We start from the raw sequence: 16,694 nt of genomic DNA, 5'->3' as shown, positions 1-16,694 counted from the left end.
ATCAATAACGTCACAAACCCATTCCCTTCTCTGGGTCCAGCAGCACACAGGCCAGGCAGGCCTCTCAGTCTCCCTCACCCACGCACAAAGGATGCCCCAGGCGCAGCCAAATAGCCCTGGCTCCAAACCTGACCTGCAGCAATTGTGATCCCATGCTAACAGGGGGCCTCCTGGGATCCTATGTTCTGCGACCCACCCCACAGAGCTGCACCCCCACTTGAAGGCCCTTTGCCTGACCTTATCGATGGATGCCTTGAGGAAGTTGTCCAGCAGGAGGCGCGCCTCGGCCAAGGAGCAGGAGCTGATCACCACGGAGGTGTCGGTGGAGTCCAGCTCCTCCTACGGTGCAAGAGAGACCCCCGAGGGAGGGGAATTAGAACGGCGCTGTGGGCGGTGAAGGGCAGAAAGCAGAGGGCCAGCAGAGACACCAGCACCACGGAACCGGGGGGGTTTCCTTGACTGGCTGACGCCGGCAGGGATGCAGGTGCTCTGTGAGCAGGCGGCGGGGAAGACGACTTGCATGCCAATACTGTGCATGAGCACTCGCACTGGATGTGTGCCTGGAACCAGGCCCCTGATTGGGCCATCTATGGGGACTGAACCACACACCTGCGGATTTAAAGAAGAGGAGCTTCTACCGCCTGGACGGCAGGAGCTGCTCGCTAGCCAGGCGACCAGAGCAGACCAAGGGCAGGTTTACACTGGGAACTTATACCAGCATAGCTATGTCTCTCCAGGGTGTGAAAATCCTGCCCCGCCCATCCCGGAGAGTGTAGCTCTGCCGACCGAACTAAACAGCCACCTCCTTGGGAGATGGATTACCTACTCCAACGGGGAGCATCTACATCTAAAGCCTTGCAGCTGTAGCAGATTAAGCGTAGACATATACTAAAGACCTGTTTATGACCTCCAGCTGCTAGGAGGGGAGCAGAGAGCTACACTGTGATGAACCTGGGTCAGACCCCCCATGTCATTAACGGTGCGTCCACACAGCAAAGAAAAACCCACAGCAGCGAGCCTCTGACCAAAGGATTCGGGCTTGCACTACGGGACTAAAAGTAGCAGTGTAGACATTCCCGCTCATGGGCTCCAAGACCCTCCAGAGCCCAGGCTCCAGCCCTTGTGTGAATGTCTACACTCTTCGTTTTAGCCCCGTAGCCCTGCGAGCCAAGGCAATGGATTCAGGCTCTGAGACTTGTGCTGTGGGGTTTGCCTTGCAGCACAGACACCCGACAGGTGCCAGGGAGAAAGGCCTCATTATTAGGCTATTGTTTCTCTGTGGAAATATTTGATTAAACAAAAATTTCCTTTCTGGTCAAAATCCCACCCTCCCTTTACAAAAATCTGACCTCAGAAAAGAGACTCAATGTTTGACAACAGCTTTCAGCACAAGTTCGCGGTTTCAGAAAAGGGAAACTCTTTCCCAAGACCCCCAATTTTTTTGCCTTAAACCATCAAAACTGATTTTCAAAAACCACAAAAATTCCAGTTTCTCGGGGGGGGGGGGAGGAGAAACTGATTTTTTCTTCCCCCTGGGAAATTTCAAAAGAAAAACTAAAAGGGTTTGAGATTTCCTACAAAAGCAAACAGCATCTTCAACCCCTCCCACGGCTACACCTGGAGTTGGCTCTGAATACCGGGCTGCCCCCCGGGCTTGGCTTCGGTCTAGGCTACAGGAACGTCACTGTGGAACTGGGCTGGGTCGAGGCAGTTTCTCACAGGAGGTTGTGTTGCCGTATACGCAAGGAATGGAGAAAGCCCATGTTCTAAGCATGTTTGGAGCCTGGCGGCGACCCAGGCTGGAGCCTGGTGCTGACATGGGTTTTTCTGTGCACACAGACAGGATTGAGCGTGGCTAGACCACGCCTTGCCCGCAGCACTGGATACATCATGGGTACATTTGTCCCATGGTACGGACAGGGCTTCCACTGACTCCAGCATGTGCAGAACTCCCATCAGGGCTGTTGGGCCTAGCAGCTGGTGGTGGACATCATGCTCTCCGCAGCCGTCCCTTCCACAAATAAACCATCCAGCACCGATGGAGACCCTGGTGGACCAACATATAAGGGGCTTCCTAAATCCTGGCCCCGACCTTGCAGACCGTGCAGCGGAAAAGGGCTGATTCTTGGCCTCTGCTGGTCCAAGCCAAGCCACAGCCATGTCCGTTAGCCTGGCGCCCACAGGCCTACGGCTGCCTATCGCACCAGCCCCGTGAGTGCTCAGGCACCTGCTGAACTGGGCCTTATACAGCCGTCATCAGCAAACAAGCAGAGAAAGCAGCCAGACTGCAACAGCTGCTCTGTGACGTTTCTGTAGGGAGGGGGCGAGCTCTGGGGGCTAAGAGCAGGGAGCCAGCTCGGCCCTGACTCCCTGCGTGACCCACGACACAATGTTTCAGCCCAGAAGTTGGAGCTTAGAAAGCAAGAGGACCCTGCAAACCTGCCTCCTGCACCCCTTATGCTTAAACTGCCTAGAGGAAGAGTTCAGCCAGCCAGCCTCCTGCTCACACCCAGTCCCCACCCCAACTATCAACCAGCCCCCAGAGCACCCCCTTTCCCTTACAGCATACAATGCCCTGGGGTGATCTCCCCTGCTCCCCCTCCCGTGAGACCAACTCCCCATATACAGACCCCCTGCACCTCACCCCCGCCCGCAGGCCCCCTCCCCCGGCACCTTGGTCTCCTCCAGCTGCATGATGGTGGCCTGGCAGTCGGCGATGCTGTCGGTGATGTAGTCAATGTTGGCGGTCAGCACCTTGATCTCCTCGTTCAGCTCTGCAGGCCCTTCTGCTCCTCCGGGCTCTCCGCCTGCAGCTTTCCCCTCTTCCCCTGCAGCAGCGCCAGCTCCTCGCGTTTCTGGGGGGTGGGTGGGAAGGAAACGCCTCAGCCGGCGCTGTCCAGGTGCCAGCAGCCTCCCAGCACTCCTGGCCCTCGGTCATGCTCAGGCCACCCAATCCCCACCAGGGCACTGCCCCCCACACCTCACCTTGATCAGCCGCTCCATGTCCGCCTCCAGGTTGACGATGGTCATCCTCTGCATGACAACGTCAAAGATGCGCCGCTCCAGCGACTGCCACTTGAGCCGGGCTGCCTTGCTGAAGGTCTGGCTCATCCCTTCTTTGGGAACTTCTTCCTGCAGTGGGATGGGACACGGTCAGGGGGCTTCCATCAGGCGGGCGCTCGGCCATCACGCCCGCTAGTGCTCAGGACAGAGGGGCATTTACACATCAGGTCTCCAGCCAATGTGGAGAGTCTCACGTGTCAAACCACATGGCAGAGTCGCCCACGATGATAGAGCCATCGTTTCCCGTGTTCCCACAGAACTCCGCTCCCATCTAACACCCAGGAGCCCGGGGCCTGAGGGCCAAGCAGGGAACGAGGCCACGGGGGACACGGATTCGGAAGCACTGGTCTGACCTGACGGGCCGAGCCCCATTCACGGAGGGCGAAGGGTCTCCCAGGAAGTGGTCGATTTTCCGGTTCCACTGGCGCACAATGCTGGAGACCGAGCGAGAGTCAGACTCCGGTTCTGAGGAGGTGGTGCTGACGGACACCTCCGCACTTGAGTCCAGCATGGCTGGCTTCTGACTCAGCCTCCCAGAGACCCGGTCCGACATGGGCTTGGCCAGGCGGCGCAGAGCAGAGACCTGGGTGAGAGCAGTGCCTGAGGGCTGGGCCTCCTGGGAACACCCGCAGGGGGCATCGCCCCCAAGCCGCAGAGCGACTCCAAGGCTTCTCAGGTGGCAAAGTGAGCCCGGGAGCAGCTGAGCACCTTTCAAGAGAGCTGAGCCTATCTGGGCTGGGTGAAGGTCCGGTACCCTTGGATAGCAGTTTCCCAGAATGCATCAGGAGGGGCTGGGAAGGGGCTGGGATCGAAGCACCGCACCGTCCCGCAAGCTGTACGGGTGCTGGGGCAGGAGGCAGCCTGGACGAGTCATGTGACCAACTCAGCTGCCAGGACCCAGCTCCAGGAATGAGGGAGGGGGACACAGCCTGTTGTGCACGGTTGCACATGGCATGCAAAGAATTCCTCCTTCCTGACCCCAGAAGATCAGCTGCCCCCGGAGACAGGCGTTTCCTCCCTCGCAATCACTGTCATCTCCTGCCTGGTTACTCCTGGCCATAAAACCACCAGGCTCTGTGGGAAATCCACCCCACCCAGGGCATGCGCCTTGGGAACAACCCAGCATTGGCGGAGCATGACCCACTGGGACAGCAGAGGGGACTATTCCGTCTGGAGAGGCCCCAGGGCCCTGCCCTGCCAATGGCCCGATCCAGGAGCCAGGCCTCAGCGCCCACCCAGTCACGGCCCCGTGAGCGGCTCTCCAGACCCCCGCAGGTGCAGGGGCTGGCACTCACCTCCTGGGTTTTCCTTCGCAGCACGATTTCCTGCTGCCGCTTCTGAGACTCCAGCGCCCGGATCTGAAACTGCGCAGGAGAGAAGCCGAGCCTCAGTCGAGTCCTGAGCGGGCGTGAGCCGCTAAAGAGGAACCCAGGGTCTGGGGTAGAACCCATGACAGCAATGGGGGAAGGGGAGGGGACCCAGGGCTCCCCCACCCCCTTGCCTGGGGCCAGCACATGGCATGTTCTCAGTGCAGGCCATGGGCCAGATTTTGATCTCACCAGCAGCGGTATAAAACCTGGAGCAACTGGGGCTAATCGGGATTTATTCTGCTGTAACCGATAGCAGCACTGTGGCATTTGTACCTGCCCTGAGCAGCAACCAGAGATGCAGGAGGAAGCAATCACCTCCTCTGACCTGGGGAAGGCGGAACCTGCCACCCCACCAGGTGCTGATCTCAAGGGATGGACAGACAGATGGACATGTGTTTGGGAGAGGGGACGTGCTGCGCCTTCAGCAGGGGGAGGAGTCCCCAGACAGTCGGTGGGGTGGCTGGTTTCCGCACAGGGTGCCCAGCACACAGCTCCCCAACCAGGCAGGGTTTTACGCTGTTCTATGCTGCCGACCCCATTCCTGGCTTCACAGGACCTGCAGGCCTTGGCCGGCCAGTGGCCCAACACGGGCTCTGAGAGGAGCGGGCCTGGGGGCCAAGCCGGGCACTGATCCCAACGGCCGGGCACCCGGAAGAGCTCTAACACACTGTCGAGCAGAGGTAGGGCAGGACTGAACGTGGAATGTTCTCGATGCAGGCGACGGCTGGATTCACATCGCAGCAGCAGCAGTGTAAATCTGGAGCGACTCCGCTAATGTCAATGCAGTTACTCCAGATTTACAATGAGCGTAATAGAGAGTGGAATCCGGTCCTCTGTTGGTGCAGCGCTTGCTCCAGATTTCCCATCGCCTTGCTCAGCCATCCCTGCGGCTCAGCCCCAGCTTTGCAGGGCTCCCCTGCTGCCCCATATCCTGAATGGCCCCACTCCCTGTCTCAGCCCTGCCCCGTCACAGGGGGTCACCCGGCCCCTGCCCCACCCTGCGTCAGGGACTCTGGGTGCAGGCTGGCTCACCCAGGTAACTGCTCACCTGTGCACAGGGGAGGGGACCTGACACATCATGCATCAGCGAAGGCTCTCCAGCACCCTCCCCATCTGGTCCCAAGGAGCCTGGCTTGGGGCATCTCCCCAGGAAAGGCCCAGACCCATTGGAGAACCCGCACTCCCCGCTGCACCCTGGCCAGCTGGTGTGGGAGCTCAGAGCCGAGTGAGGGGCACAGGCCCCAGCCAGAGCTGCCCTATCTGCAGAGCCCTGGCGAGGAGCTGGGTTCTCACCTCCTGCCTGCGCTGCTCCTTCTTCAGCTGGGCGATCTCCCGATTCCGCTTGGTCTCCACCAGCCGCCTCCGCTGCTGCTCCTCCCGCATCTGCTTCATCAGTGCCACCTGCAGGCCCCCCGACAGCCACACCCAGCATAAGGAGTGTGCACAAGGGGCTGTGCCCATCCACCGTCCCTCCCCAGTTTGAAGAGCTAGCACAAGCAGGCCATGCCCCTCCAGCCCCCTCCTCCTCTGCCCAGCCAGGTACCTTTGTCTTCTTCATCTCTGCCACCTCAGCCTGCAGCTTCTTGAGCTCCCGCTCATAGCGCTACTGGTTCTTGAGCAGGCGAGCACGTTCCTTCTGGGCTGCCTGCAGCTTCTGCAGGTCCCGATTCATCTCCTTCAGCCGCTTCTCGTAGTCCGCCTTGATCTTGTTGGCCTTCTCCTCCGTGTAGCATTCTATGGTGCCTGAAGGGGGTGGCGCAGAGACGCTCAGAGTGCCAGGCTAGGCCGAGCCCATCACGCTCCATCCCACCCAGCTGCCCCCTGGACCCACCAGGCCCCCAGGGAAAGCACCCTCAGTGGGGGGCACTTTAGATTAACTCTTGGCCTCCAGGGACAAGCCTGCCTGGTCCAGCAGCTCAGGAGATGTTCAATGGCCGAGTAGCCCAGACCAGTCATTGCCTGCAAGCCAGAACAATGGGCCTATTTTAGACCAATAACCCCAGCAGCAGAGCAGTGCCAGGCGTGTGCCAGGGACCGCACCGCTCCAGGGACTGGGTGCACACTGTTCTCCTCCAGGCAGCCATTGCTGTTCAGCCCAGAGGGGGATGCTGCTGAGATGAGTTTGGTGGGACTCAGCTGGGGGCAGGTGTCTCAATCACTAAAGTCTCAGTTATAGCATCAGCTGCCCCACTCGGGGAAGATGCCCAGGACTGAAAAGCCCTGGAGTTGGAGCTCTCTGCATGGGCAGGCTACGCTGCTGCTCCAGCATTGGAGAGCCACAGTTTCCTCGCTGGGAGGAAGTCAGGAGCAGCTGGGAGCTTGGCCGCAGATGCCAGGTGGCTTTGCCTCTTTGCCTGGCCCTGTCTCCCTGACGCGTGTCAGAGCTTGGAGCTCCTCCAAGGGAAGGGACTTTCCCTGGGCCCTACACCCACTGTCTCCCCACAGCCAGCGGGCTGCACAGCTGGGAGGTCACGGGGTCACCAGGCCCAGCCCTGATCAAGAGGCGGGACAAGTGGCACACAGCTGAGGAGAAGGATCGATCCCAGGAGCTGGGAAGCCAGACACGGAGCAGCCAGCGGGAATCTCTGGGGACCGCAAGAGGGGCATGGAATGCAGGTGTTAGCGGGGGAATGGTCCCGCTATTGGGGGGAACTTCCCTGGCTTCTGCACTACCCCGGTGAAGTGGGCTAGCGAAAGGATCCGAGTCCTCGCTCCCACTTCCTTTACCCAGAGGCCTCCCTGCCCTTGAGAGCTCCCCTTCCACTCTCCTGTCTGGCAGAGTCCTCGTAAACCCCGACAAGGCTGGGCCCAGGATTCCTGGGGGGCTCGACCCCCAACCCTGCTGTGGTCACCCAGGACAGGGGCTAGGGTGTCCCCACTCCAGGGTACTCTCTCTGCACTGGGCACCTCCCTGACCCACTGATCATTTCATACAATTTAAAGCAAATACAAGTTGTTTAATTAACAATTAACTTTATAAAAGAATAAGGAAAAATGGGAAAGGTTAAAGGAAAACACATCACCCCGCTCTGTGGCAGGGAACATTACAAACAGTGTCTCTGGAACGTCAGGGCAGGTCACCGTCTGTTCCTTGTAGGTCCCAGGCTCCTTCTCAGGCCCTGGCTGTGCTGCAGAGACGCTGCGGGTCGGACACTTGCTCTGGCGGTGGCCACACGCTCTCAGGCTCTAGGTGGCAGGACCCTTCTTCCCAGCGTCGCCCCCGCCCGGTCGGGGTTATGATCCCCCCTCCGAGTCTGGCCTGCAAGGCCTCTTGGCTGAGGCGTCTCCCTGTGCTGGGCCCACTGCCCAGGGTCCCCCTCACTCTCCCCAGCTGCTCACCACACCCAGCTCCGGACGGCTCCAGCCCCAGCTCCAGCTCCACTCGGCCTCAGCCCGGCTGCTGCTGCTGCTGCTCTGCCTCCAGCTCCCTGGGCTGCTTCTCTGGCCCCTCGGGCTCTGGTTGCTGCAGCTCTGCCCCCAGGGCAGCTCTGCTCTCTCTGGGCTGTGCTCTGGCTTTGGGGCTGCAGCTCTGCTCCCAGCAGCTCAGCTCGGGCCCCTGCTCTCTCCTTAGCTCGGCCCCACCCTGTCTGACCCAGGCAATTCCAGCTCACCCGGAGGACGGGACCCCCCCCCCGGCCTCCTGACTCCCTGATTAGCTGCCCGCCCTGTCAATCAGGCTGATCTGGAGCATTGGCCTCTCCCCATTGTCCCTGGGGATTGTCAGTCTCAGGCTCCTGATTTGCCATCGACCCCTCCCCTTTTAGTGCTGGGAGCAGCCAACCAAAACCCCCCCACTGAATGTTAGTAAGGGGGCAACAGTCCCCTTACACAGGGACAGGGCCCAGTTTGGGTCTCATTGGGCGCCGGGAGAACCCCAGGGTTTCTCCTGCCAGCGCTGGCTCAGAGGACCCGTGCGGTGGGATGAGCCGGGGGGTGGAGGGGGCACTGCCCGTACTGAGGTTCTGCAGCACCCGGTCCCTCTCCAGCTGGGTGTCGCGGATCTTGTTCTGCAGCAGGATTAGCTTCTCCTCGGACTGGTGCTTGAGGGTCTGCAGGCGCCGCTGGCTGTTCTCCAGCTCCTCAATCAGCTTCTGCTCGATCTCGATCTCGCAGGTCAGGTCGGCCAGATCAGCCTGGAAATTCACCACTAGAGGTGGGGGGAGAGTCAGTCAGCCAGGCAGCCCCGGGGAGGTCAGGAGGAGAGAGCCAGGCAGCCCTGGGCCGGCCCGGAGAGGGGAGGGGCAGTGCCTGGCTCACGGGTCCCCTATGGACTCTGGCATTGCAGAGGAAAGGAGGCAGATGAGGCAGGACTCAGAGGGGATGGCATCTCGCTCCTGCGGTCTTAGCCTTGCCTGGGTACCCGAAGGCGAATGCGGGGGGCTGAGGAGGAAGGGACAGAGCTTGGCAGCCAGGCCTGTGCCACTGAGCACCAGCTGAGCCGGACCACCTTAGCACCCTGACTGGCACCTCGTGCACCTCCAGCCAAGACCTGCCCAGCTCACCCTACAGGCCCACTGCAGCCGCCTACTGCCTCCCCAAAAGGGGCACAGCCCTGAGTCACTGCAGATATCCCCGGCCCCAGCCTAAGCACAGAACTGGGCGCCGTGCCCTCCGAGTTACCCTTCTCCTCCGCATCGGAGTCCGAGTCCACCAGGCTCTCCTCGCTGCCCGAATCCTCGTCCTCATCCTCACAGCCACTCTCCTCCCGCTCCTCCTCCTCCTGGGAAACAAGCGCAGGGTTAGGGCAGAGATCAGGAGCCTTCAGCCCCTCTCCTATCGTCGCAGGGGCTCAGGCCTCTCCCCATCCGCCACCCCCAGATGTGGGTGAATTAAAGCGATTGCCTCGGAAACCAGTGCCGGAGAGAGGACGTTTGACCCGGGGCCAGGGGCAGGGCTGATCTCTGTGTGCAAAGGGAGTGGGCCATGTCTGGGGAGCTCCCCCCAGCCTCCCCGCTGAGATGGCAGCTGAAAATGAAGGACCTGATGAGAACCTCCGGGACGGCTGGGGCAGAGGGGACACGGTTCACGGGACAAAGCCCAGCTGCATGGAAAGGCCTGTGGCTAGTTGCCCTGCCCCACCTGTTGCCAGGGTGTCAGATGGCACAGGGCACTGCCACGGGGCAGAGGGGACTGTCTTACCCGCCATCCTCGGCCATGCCCTGCCCCCACTCTCCACACCTAGGTGGGGCCAAACAGCAGCAGACTGGCTGCCCTATGTGGGGGTGGTCATGGACCCTGACCCTGCCCCCCGGATCCTCTGCGACTCCCACAGACAGGTTGGGCTTTGCCCCACCTCCCAGGGTGCGGCAGGACACAGCTGCCCCAAGTGCCGGCGAGGCACAGAGAAGGCCGCTGGCATTCTGGCTAGCAATCGGGCTCCCAATGTTGTACTTAAAGTACTGCACAGGATCTTTTCAGGGGGAATAAGGCAGAACGCCACATTTATTAGTAATACATGTATTCATTAACACTGTATTATATGCATATAATATATTACACTTACACAAACACACTCCGTCTTGTTGTTACCAATTAGTTGCTCCCCTTAACTTCACTGGCCAGGTGAGTTAGATGGGGGAGGGGGTGGAGCCGGGCTTCTGCCGATCCGGATCGATGCTCCCATGTTGACAAGACGAGACCCGGGGTCCTCTGCAAGACACCTCACTTTTATAGCAGCTTTCCTTTTATGCAAATCTATACCAGATTCAAACTCTGTGTCTGTGTCCATTGGTCCTTTGTGCTGCTTTCTTTTGAGTGTTGTCCCAATGCTGCAAAGAGGGTGTTTCCAAAAGAAGGTGCTTGCTTCTAACCCCCGAGGCCGTCAGTATGTCTGCTTGTCTTTAATGAGCCCACTTGACACGTTTTATTATTCTTGGGTCTGGCTCCCAGCCCCTCTCCAACAGTTGAGGCTGTCTGGAGGTGCTGCCTTCCATGCCTTGCTCATCCACACCTCATTCATTCAACAGGGCAATTGATTTGGGGGGGGGGGGGGGGAAGAGCTCTTGTTCTACTGCTAGCAAAAAGAATTTTTTCTTCTATCTTATTCTATCCTGAGGGGCTATAATATTATACCAAGGGCAATGCAAAGTTTCTAAATGAGGTTTTGATACAAAGTCCCATGAAAACAGAGGTCACACATGGGTAGACCCACCACAAGGTTATATGAAGAGGCACAATGTAAAGTCATATGAAAATTATCAGAGATTGATCTACATTGTCCCCCTTTTGACCTCTCAAGAACAATTCTTGAGTGGTCACCATATAAATTTTTTGTATTTGTTGCAAACAAACCAAACAATTATAACCAGGTGAATATAACTAAAACCATTACAGTTGACTAAACACCAGATATAACATAAACACAAATGCAAACAATTATAATTATAATAATTGGAAATACAACAAAACCATTACAATAATTGGGTACGTTGACAAACAAAATGAGGCCCAAGTTTGATGCTGCAATAGCCATCAAACAATAAAAGTCACTGAGGTCAGGACCTTTTTAAGCACACACAACAAATAAGATTTTGTAGGAGTACCACAGTTGTTATGCAAGGTTAAGCTGATTTGGACTTAAACTAACATTTAGTTGCTAAAATGTTGTAGAATTTTCTATTTTTAACAGTTGTTTTCAGAGGTTTCTGGGGACCTGAAAGATGGGGCCATACAATTATGGGCCAAGGTCTTACAGGTTATGGGGGCCCAAGAACTACCCTTCAGGGCTTGGGGAAATAGAACCAGAGTGCATAGAGGAAAGTGTGGAATTAACAATACAAGCAAATGTAACTAACAATACAAATGTATTAAGAACAAAAATTAACAACAAAATGACTATTAGAGAACCTAACAAAAAATAAACCTGATGCACTGGGGACCAAAGTTTTTTTGGACACAAGTGGTGATTGATAAGTTGGATGGAGATGGGGGAAGTAGAGAGAGGAAAAGACATTTACCCTGTCTAGTGTAGTATCCCCTCTCTCTCTGGACCCAATGCTAACACAGGACACCACTAGAGACAGACACAGAACATGCAACACAGAACACTGAACACAGACTTTGTCATGACACTATAACCATGGTATTTTATAACTCTTCAGCTGGTACCAGCTCTCCTGATGTTCTGGTTCAGATCCTGAAAGATAGAAGCTTGGAAACAAATTAGCACAGTGCTTCACCCTGGCAGAACCTGCTTAGTCTCTGCCACAGTGTGTTTGGTACTTGGGGCTGCACAAATGCTAATTAAGTGGTGCATTTCTTGTGAGTGTAAATCCTCCCTTTCTCTCAGTAAAAGGGGTTAACACTCCATCTAGAAAAAAAATTCTGTTTTAAAATCTCCAGCCATTTTGCCATGGCCTGGAGATCTGAGGCAGAAGCAGGCACTGTTGTTAACTGTTTTAATGGCATTTTGGCCGTGGGAGGAGGAATTTACCCAAATATCCCAAATATCCCCCTTCCCAATCTCCAGAGGGGTCCCAAAGGTCTGCCCCCTTCTGGGGTCTCAAATGTTTCTTCTCCTGATGTTACTGCTGCTGTAAGATTTGAGAGTGCTGTTTTAACTCTCTGTACCCAACCTGTTTTTCAGTTTCTTTATCTATTGCTTGCCTGGGCCCGATCCTGCTTTTTTCAATAAACAGTTTCTTTCCATGGGCACAAGCCTTGTTTCACTACCAATTTAGCAAGGAGGGTGGGCTTTTCAACTAGCCCCCACCCTTCCTGGTTCCATTTCTTAAACATTTTCTTCAAAATTGTGAAATTACCACAATATTACTTACAAAACAAACAAACAAACAAACATAAACCACACTACACTGCCCAAACTCCTATATTCTTCAGAGTTTGGCTTAACAGAACAAGATCTGCATCTTATGTTTTTAACCCACTCTGGGCCAGAGGGAGAGACGCTAAGCTTCCCTCTGTATTACTCGGTTTGCTACCACCGAGGGTTCATACACCAATTATACAAATCCTTCCCCGGATTAGATCCTTCCCCGGATCAGAGTGAGAAACACTAAGTTCTCCTCTTTAGCTCAGTCTTGCTACGGCTGAGGGTGTATGTACCTCTATAACACAATTTAAACCTAAACTCCTATATCCTTCAGAGTTTGGTTAATCCTTCCCCGGATTAGAGTGAGAAACACTAAATTCTCCTCTTTAGCTCAGTCATGAACACAATTTAAACCTAAACTCCTATATCCTTCAGAGTTTGGTTAATTAACTGAAAGTTTACACTCTTTTTCCTATAGTGCCAGGCTTGCTAAAGCTGGCGGTGTGCACACCAGTTTTATAATAACTGTGGATTCTATGCTGTCCGCATTCTCCACCAAAATGTTGTACTTAAAGTACTGCACAGGATCTTTTCAGGGGGAATAAGGCAGAACGCCACATTTATTAGTAATACATGTATTCATTAACACTGTATTATATGCATATAATATATTACACTTACACAAACACACTCCGTCTTGTTGTTACCAATTAGTTGCTCCCCTTAACTTCACTGGCCAGGTGAGTTAGATGGGGGAGGGGGTGGAGCCGGGCTTCTGCCGATCCGGATCGATGCTCCCATGTTGACAAGACAAGACCCGGGGTCCTCTGCAAGACACCTCACTTTTATAGCAGCTTTCCTCTCATGCAAATCTATACCAGATTCAAACTCTGTGTCTGTGTCCATTGGTCCTTTGTGCTGCTTTCTTTTGAGTGTTGTCCCAATGCTGCAAAGAGGGTGTTTCCAAAAGAAGGTGCTTGCTTCTAACCCCCGAGGCCGTCAGTATGTCTGCTTGTCTTTAATGAGCCCACTTGACACGTTTTATTATTCTTGGGTCTGGCTCCCAGCCCCTCTCCAACAGTTGAGGCTGTCTGGAGGTGCTGCCTTCCATGCCTTGCTCATCCACACCTCATTCATTCAACAGGGCAATTGATTTGGGGGCGGGAGAGCTCTTGTTCTACTGCTAGCAAAAAGAATTTTTTCTTCTATCTTATTCTATCCTGAGGGGCTATAATATTATACCAAGGGCAATGCAAAGTTTCTAAATGAGGTTTTGATACAAAGTCCCATGAAAACAGAGGTCACACATGGGTAGACCCACCAAAAGGTTATATGAAGAGGCACAATGTAAAGTCATATGAAAATTATCAGAGATTGATCTACACCAACCCCCACTCCACGGGGGAAGCCTCCCTCACCGCCTCGTTCTCGTCCGTCTCCTCCCCGTTCTCCTGCTGCAGCTTTGGCCTCTTCTTAAAGGCCTCCTTCTCCAGGTTGCCAGGAAGAGACGGGATGAACCGCGGTGACAGGGAAGCCCTGGCACACGGTCCCCTTAGACCATACATCCCCAACACCCTCCATCTCAGAGCCCTTCAGGAACCCAGCTTCACTGCCCTCCAGAGAGACGGGCCAGGCAGTGTTACCAGATGGGGAGACTGAGGCACAAGGAGGGGAAGGGACTCACCCAAGGTCATATGGCATGTCAGAGGCAGAGCTGAGAAAAGAACCCAGGAGTCCTGATTCTCTGCTGTATGGCTTTGGCTTCCCAGGGATGGGGCAGGACAATGTCTGGACCAGCAGGGCTGATGGGGGCTGGAGGGTGCCAGGGCTGGAAGCCAAGGGAGAAGTGGGCATCCCAATAACTATGGTCCTGCCATAATAATGAAGAGCCAGGGGTGGGAGCACCCAGAACAGACCCCCCCGCTCTGTTCCCAGCAAGGAGTTGGCCATCACCTCTTCCTCCGCTGCTTGGTCTCCTTCTTCAGCCGCTCCAGGTCCTGCTTGGCCCGCCGGAGGACTTCGGTGGCCTCTGCCTCCATGGAGACCACGGGGCTGCTGAGCGCCCCCAGGCCTAGGCCTGGAGACGAGCCCAGGGAGTACAGGGGCCTGGAGGAGACCTGCGACAGACTCCGGCGGAGCGACTCGTTCATGGCTTCGCTCTCCAAGAGCTTTGTCCTGGGGATCGGAGGGGCTTTTGGTTACGGAGATCTGCTGCCCTGGGCAGATGTCCAAACACCCCAGGGGAAAAGACACCCCCTCCCCCCAACCTCTAAGGAGGGGTGACCAGGAGAGTGTGTGTCTGGAACCTAAACTGCCCTCGCTCAGCTCGGACAAAGGGGCTCAGGGCTCTGCTCCCGGGGAGGGGTGCTGCAGAAGGACATCGCAGGGAAGGAAAGCTGGCATGGCCACCACTAACCATCTGCATGCCTCTCGTGGGAGCAAAGAGTCACAGCAGATGCCACTTCATGGATTTAGTGCCTTCACTTAGATGGCAATGCAGCCCAGGCCACGTCACAAAGGCCCCAGGGCTTCCCACTAGGTCTGAACGCTAACGGGAGAGAAGCAACCCTATGGCCGACAGCCAGTTCTCAACAGCCACGGTGATACGCTGACATGGCAGCCTAAGGGTTAATCTTCAGCAGCGGCTGCGCTAGACACGGTGGGGCACCTCTGTTTTCTAGCATTACGGACGGGGTCTGGATCCTCAGCGGGAGGGGCGTAAATCGGCATTGCTCCAGGGACCCCAGTGGGACAACGCTGATTTTACACCAGCTGAGAATCTGGCCCAGAACGAGCGAGGGGATTCCTGTCTCCAGGGTTGTCAGTTTCTCCAGCACGAAATCCACATATGAGCAGCACTAGCTATCAGACTGCATTTCAATGCACCCCTGGGAGGCATTTAAGTCTGGATCAGCCAAGGCTCCAGAGAAAGCTTGGGAGCACAAGGGCCGGACAGGACGCCCTACAGGATGGAGACATTTCCATCTCGAATGTGGGGCTTTTATTTATATTTCAGCAGCACCGAGAGAGACGGGATCGAGGCCCTGTTGTGCCAGGTGCTGCACACACCCGTGAGACGGGCGCTACCCCACAGCACCGACAAGCTAAATGGTCGCATCAGACCAAAGGCAAGAGAGGGGGAAGTGACTTGCCCGAGGTCATTGGCAGAGCTGCGATGCCAGCCTACCATTTGAACCCAGTGCCCGCAGCACCAGTCACCCAGCCGGGAGCGGCAGAGCCAGAGAGGGAATCTGGGCCTCCAGAGCCCCAGGTCAGCAGCCCCCCCGCTAGCCTGCACTGCCTCTTTGCAGGTCCTCTCAAGCTGCACGCGATACGTGGCCCCCCCAGACGGGCGGAAGGAGAGAACGTGACCCACGCCCACCTGAGCTCCTCGATCTCCCGGATGTAGTTCTGGATCAGGGCGCCAATGGCCTCATTGCCGTCACCTGGAGGGACAGAATTAGGATCACGGACTAGATCAGAAACACCTAGGAGCTGGGCTGCCACTCAGCTGCCCTTGGACCTGAGCTCTGGGGTGGCTGTAATTTTCGTGGGACCGATCCGCATGCCCCACCTCGCATACACGTTCTCCGGAGGTGCCCATGCTCACCTGCCTTGGCCAGTATCAAATTGGCCTCCTGGCTCATCAGGTGGGTGACCTGGCTGTTGATGGCATCAATGGCCTCCTGCATGGCCTTCACCCTCATGCGCAAGGTGGCGTTCTCCTGGAGCATGGCGTTCTCCTGGAACAAGTCACTGTAGCCCTCGGCGCCGTCCTCCCCGATCACACGCTTGCCCTGCGGGGAGAGGAGAAAGGGAGATGCAGAGAGGGCAAAGCCACAGCGTCAGTCAGCCCAGGCCAAACTCACCCGGCCACGTGCTCAATGGCGCCATACTGAGGAAGATGGGTAGGGTAACCCTACGTCCCGTTTCGGCTGGGACAAGTCCCTTTTTTAAGCCATGTCCCGAGCGTCCCGACTTTTTTTTGGCAAAAGTGGGCATTTGTCTCCAAGGGCAAACGGGACAAACACCCAGTTTTGTCAAGAAAGTGGGGTGCAGAGGAACGTGGGGGGGAGGCCGGGATCCAGCGGGGGGCAGGCAGGGCTCGGGTGAGCAGCGACGCTGGCCCCAGCCTTTGGGAAATAGTCGGCCTATCCCGTATGTGCTTTGCTGCTCGCCCCAGCCCTGCCTACCCTCTGCACAGGGAGGGGGGCTCGCGTGAGCGGCTCAGGCCAGCCCCACATGGGGGGAGGGACTCAGACGAGTGGTTCGAGGCAGCCCCGTGGGGGGGGGGAGAGGAGGAGGAGGGGCTCAGGCCAGCCCACGGGGTGTTCTGTTTTCCCTTTGGGAAATATGGTCACCTTAAAGATGGGTCACAGCAAGAGGAGCAGGGAAAAGGCGGAGACTCAAAAAATGGCAAGCGTGCCCGTGGGAAAGCCGTGCTCGGGGGACAGCAGAAACAGGGAGCAGCTGACATGCTGTTGGTGCCTTTT

General features: G+C 56.4%; 1 pseudogene; it reads right to left on the bottom strand.

The window, feature by feature from the left end:
* Nucleotides 1-61: 61 nt before the first annotated feature.
* Nucleotides 62-15,998, bottom strand: LOC135979893 (kinesin-like protein KIF21B; annotated as a pseudogene).
* Nucleotides 15,999-16,694: the final 696 nt, after the last annotated feature.

The sequence above is a fragment of the Chrysemys picta genome, unplaced genomic scaffold (assembly GCF_011386835.1).
Source record: "Chrysemys picta bellii isolate R12L10 unplaced genomic scaffold, ASM1138683v2 scaf1354, whole genome shotgun sequence".
Taxonomy (NCBI): Eukaryota; Metazoa; Chordata; order Testudines; family Emydidae; genus Chrysemys; species Chrysemys picta.
This window is presented reverse-complemented; position numbering and strand designations above follow the sequence as displayed.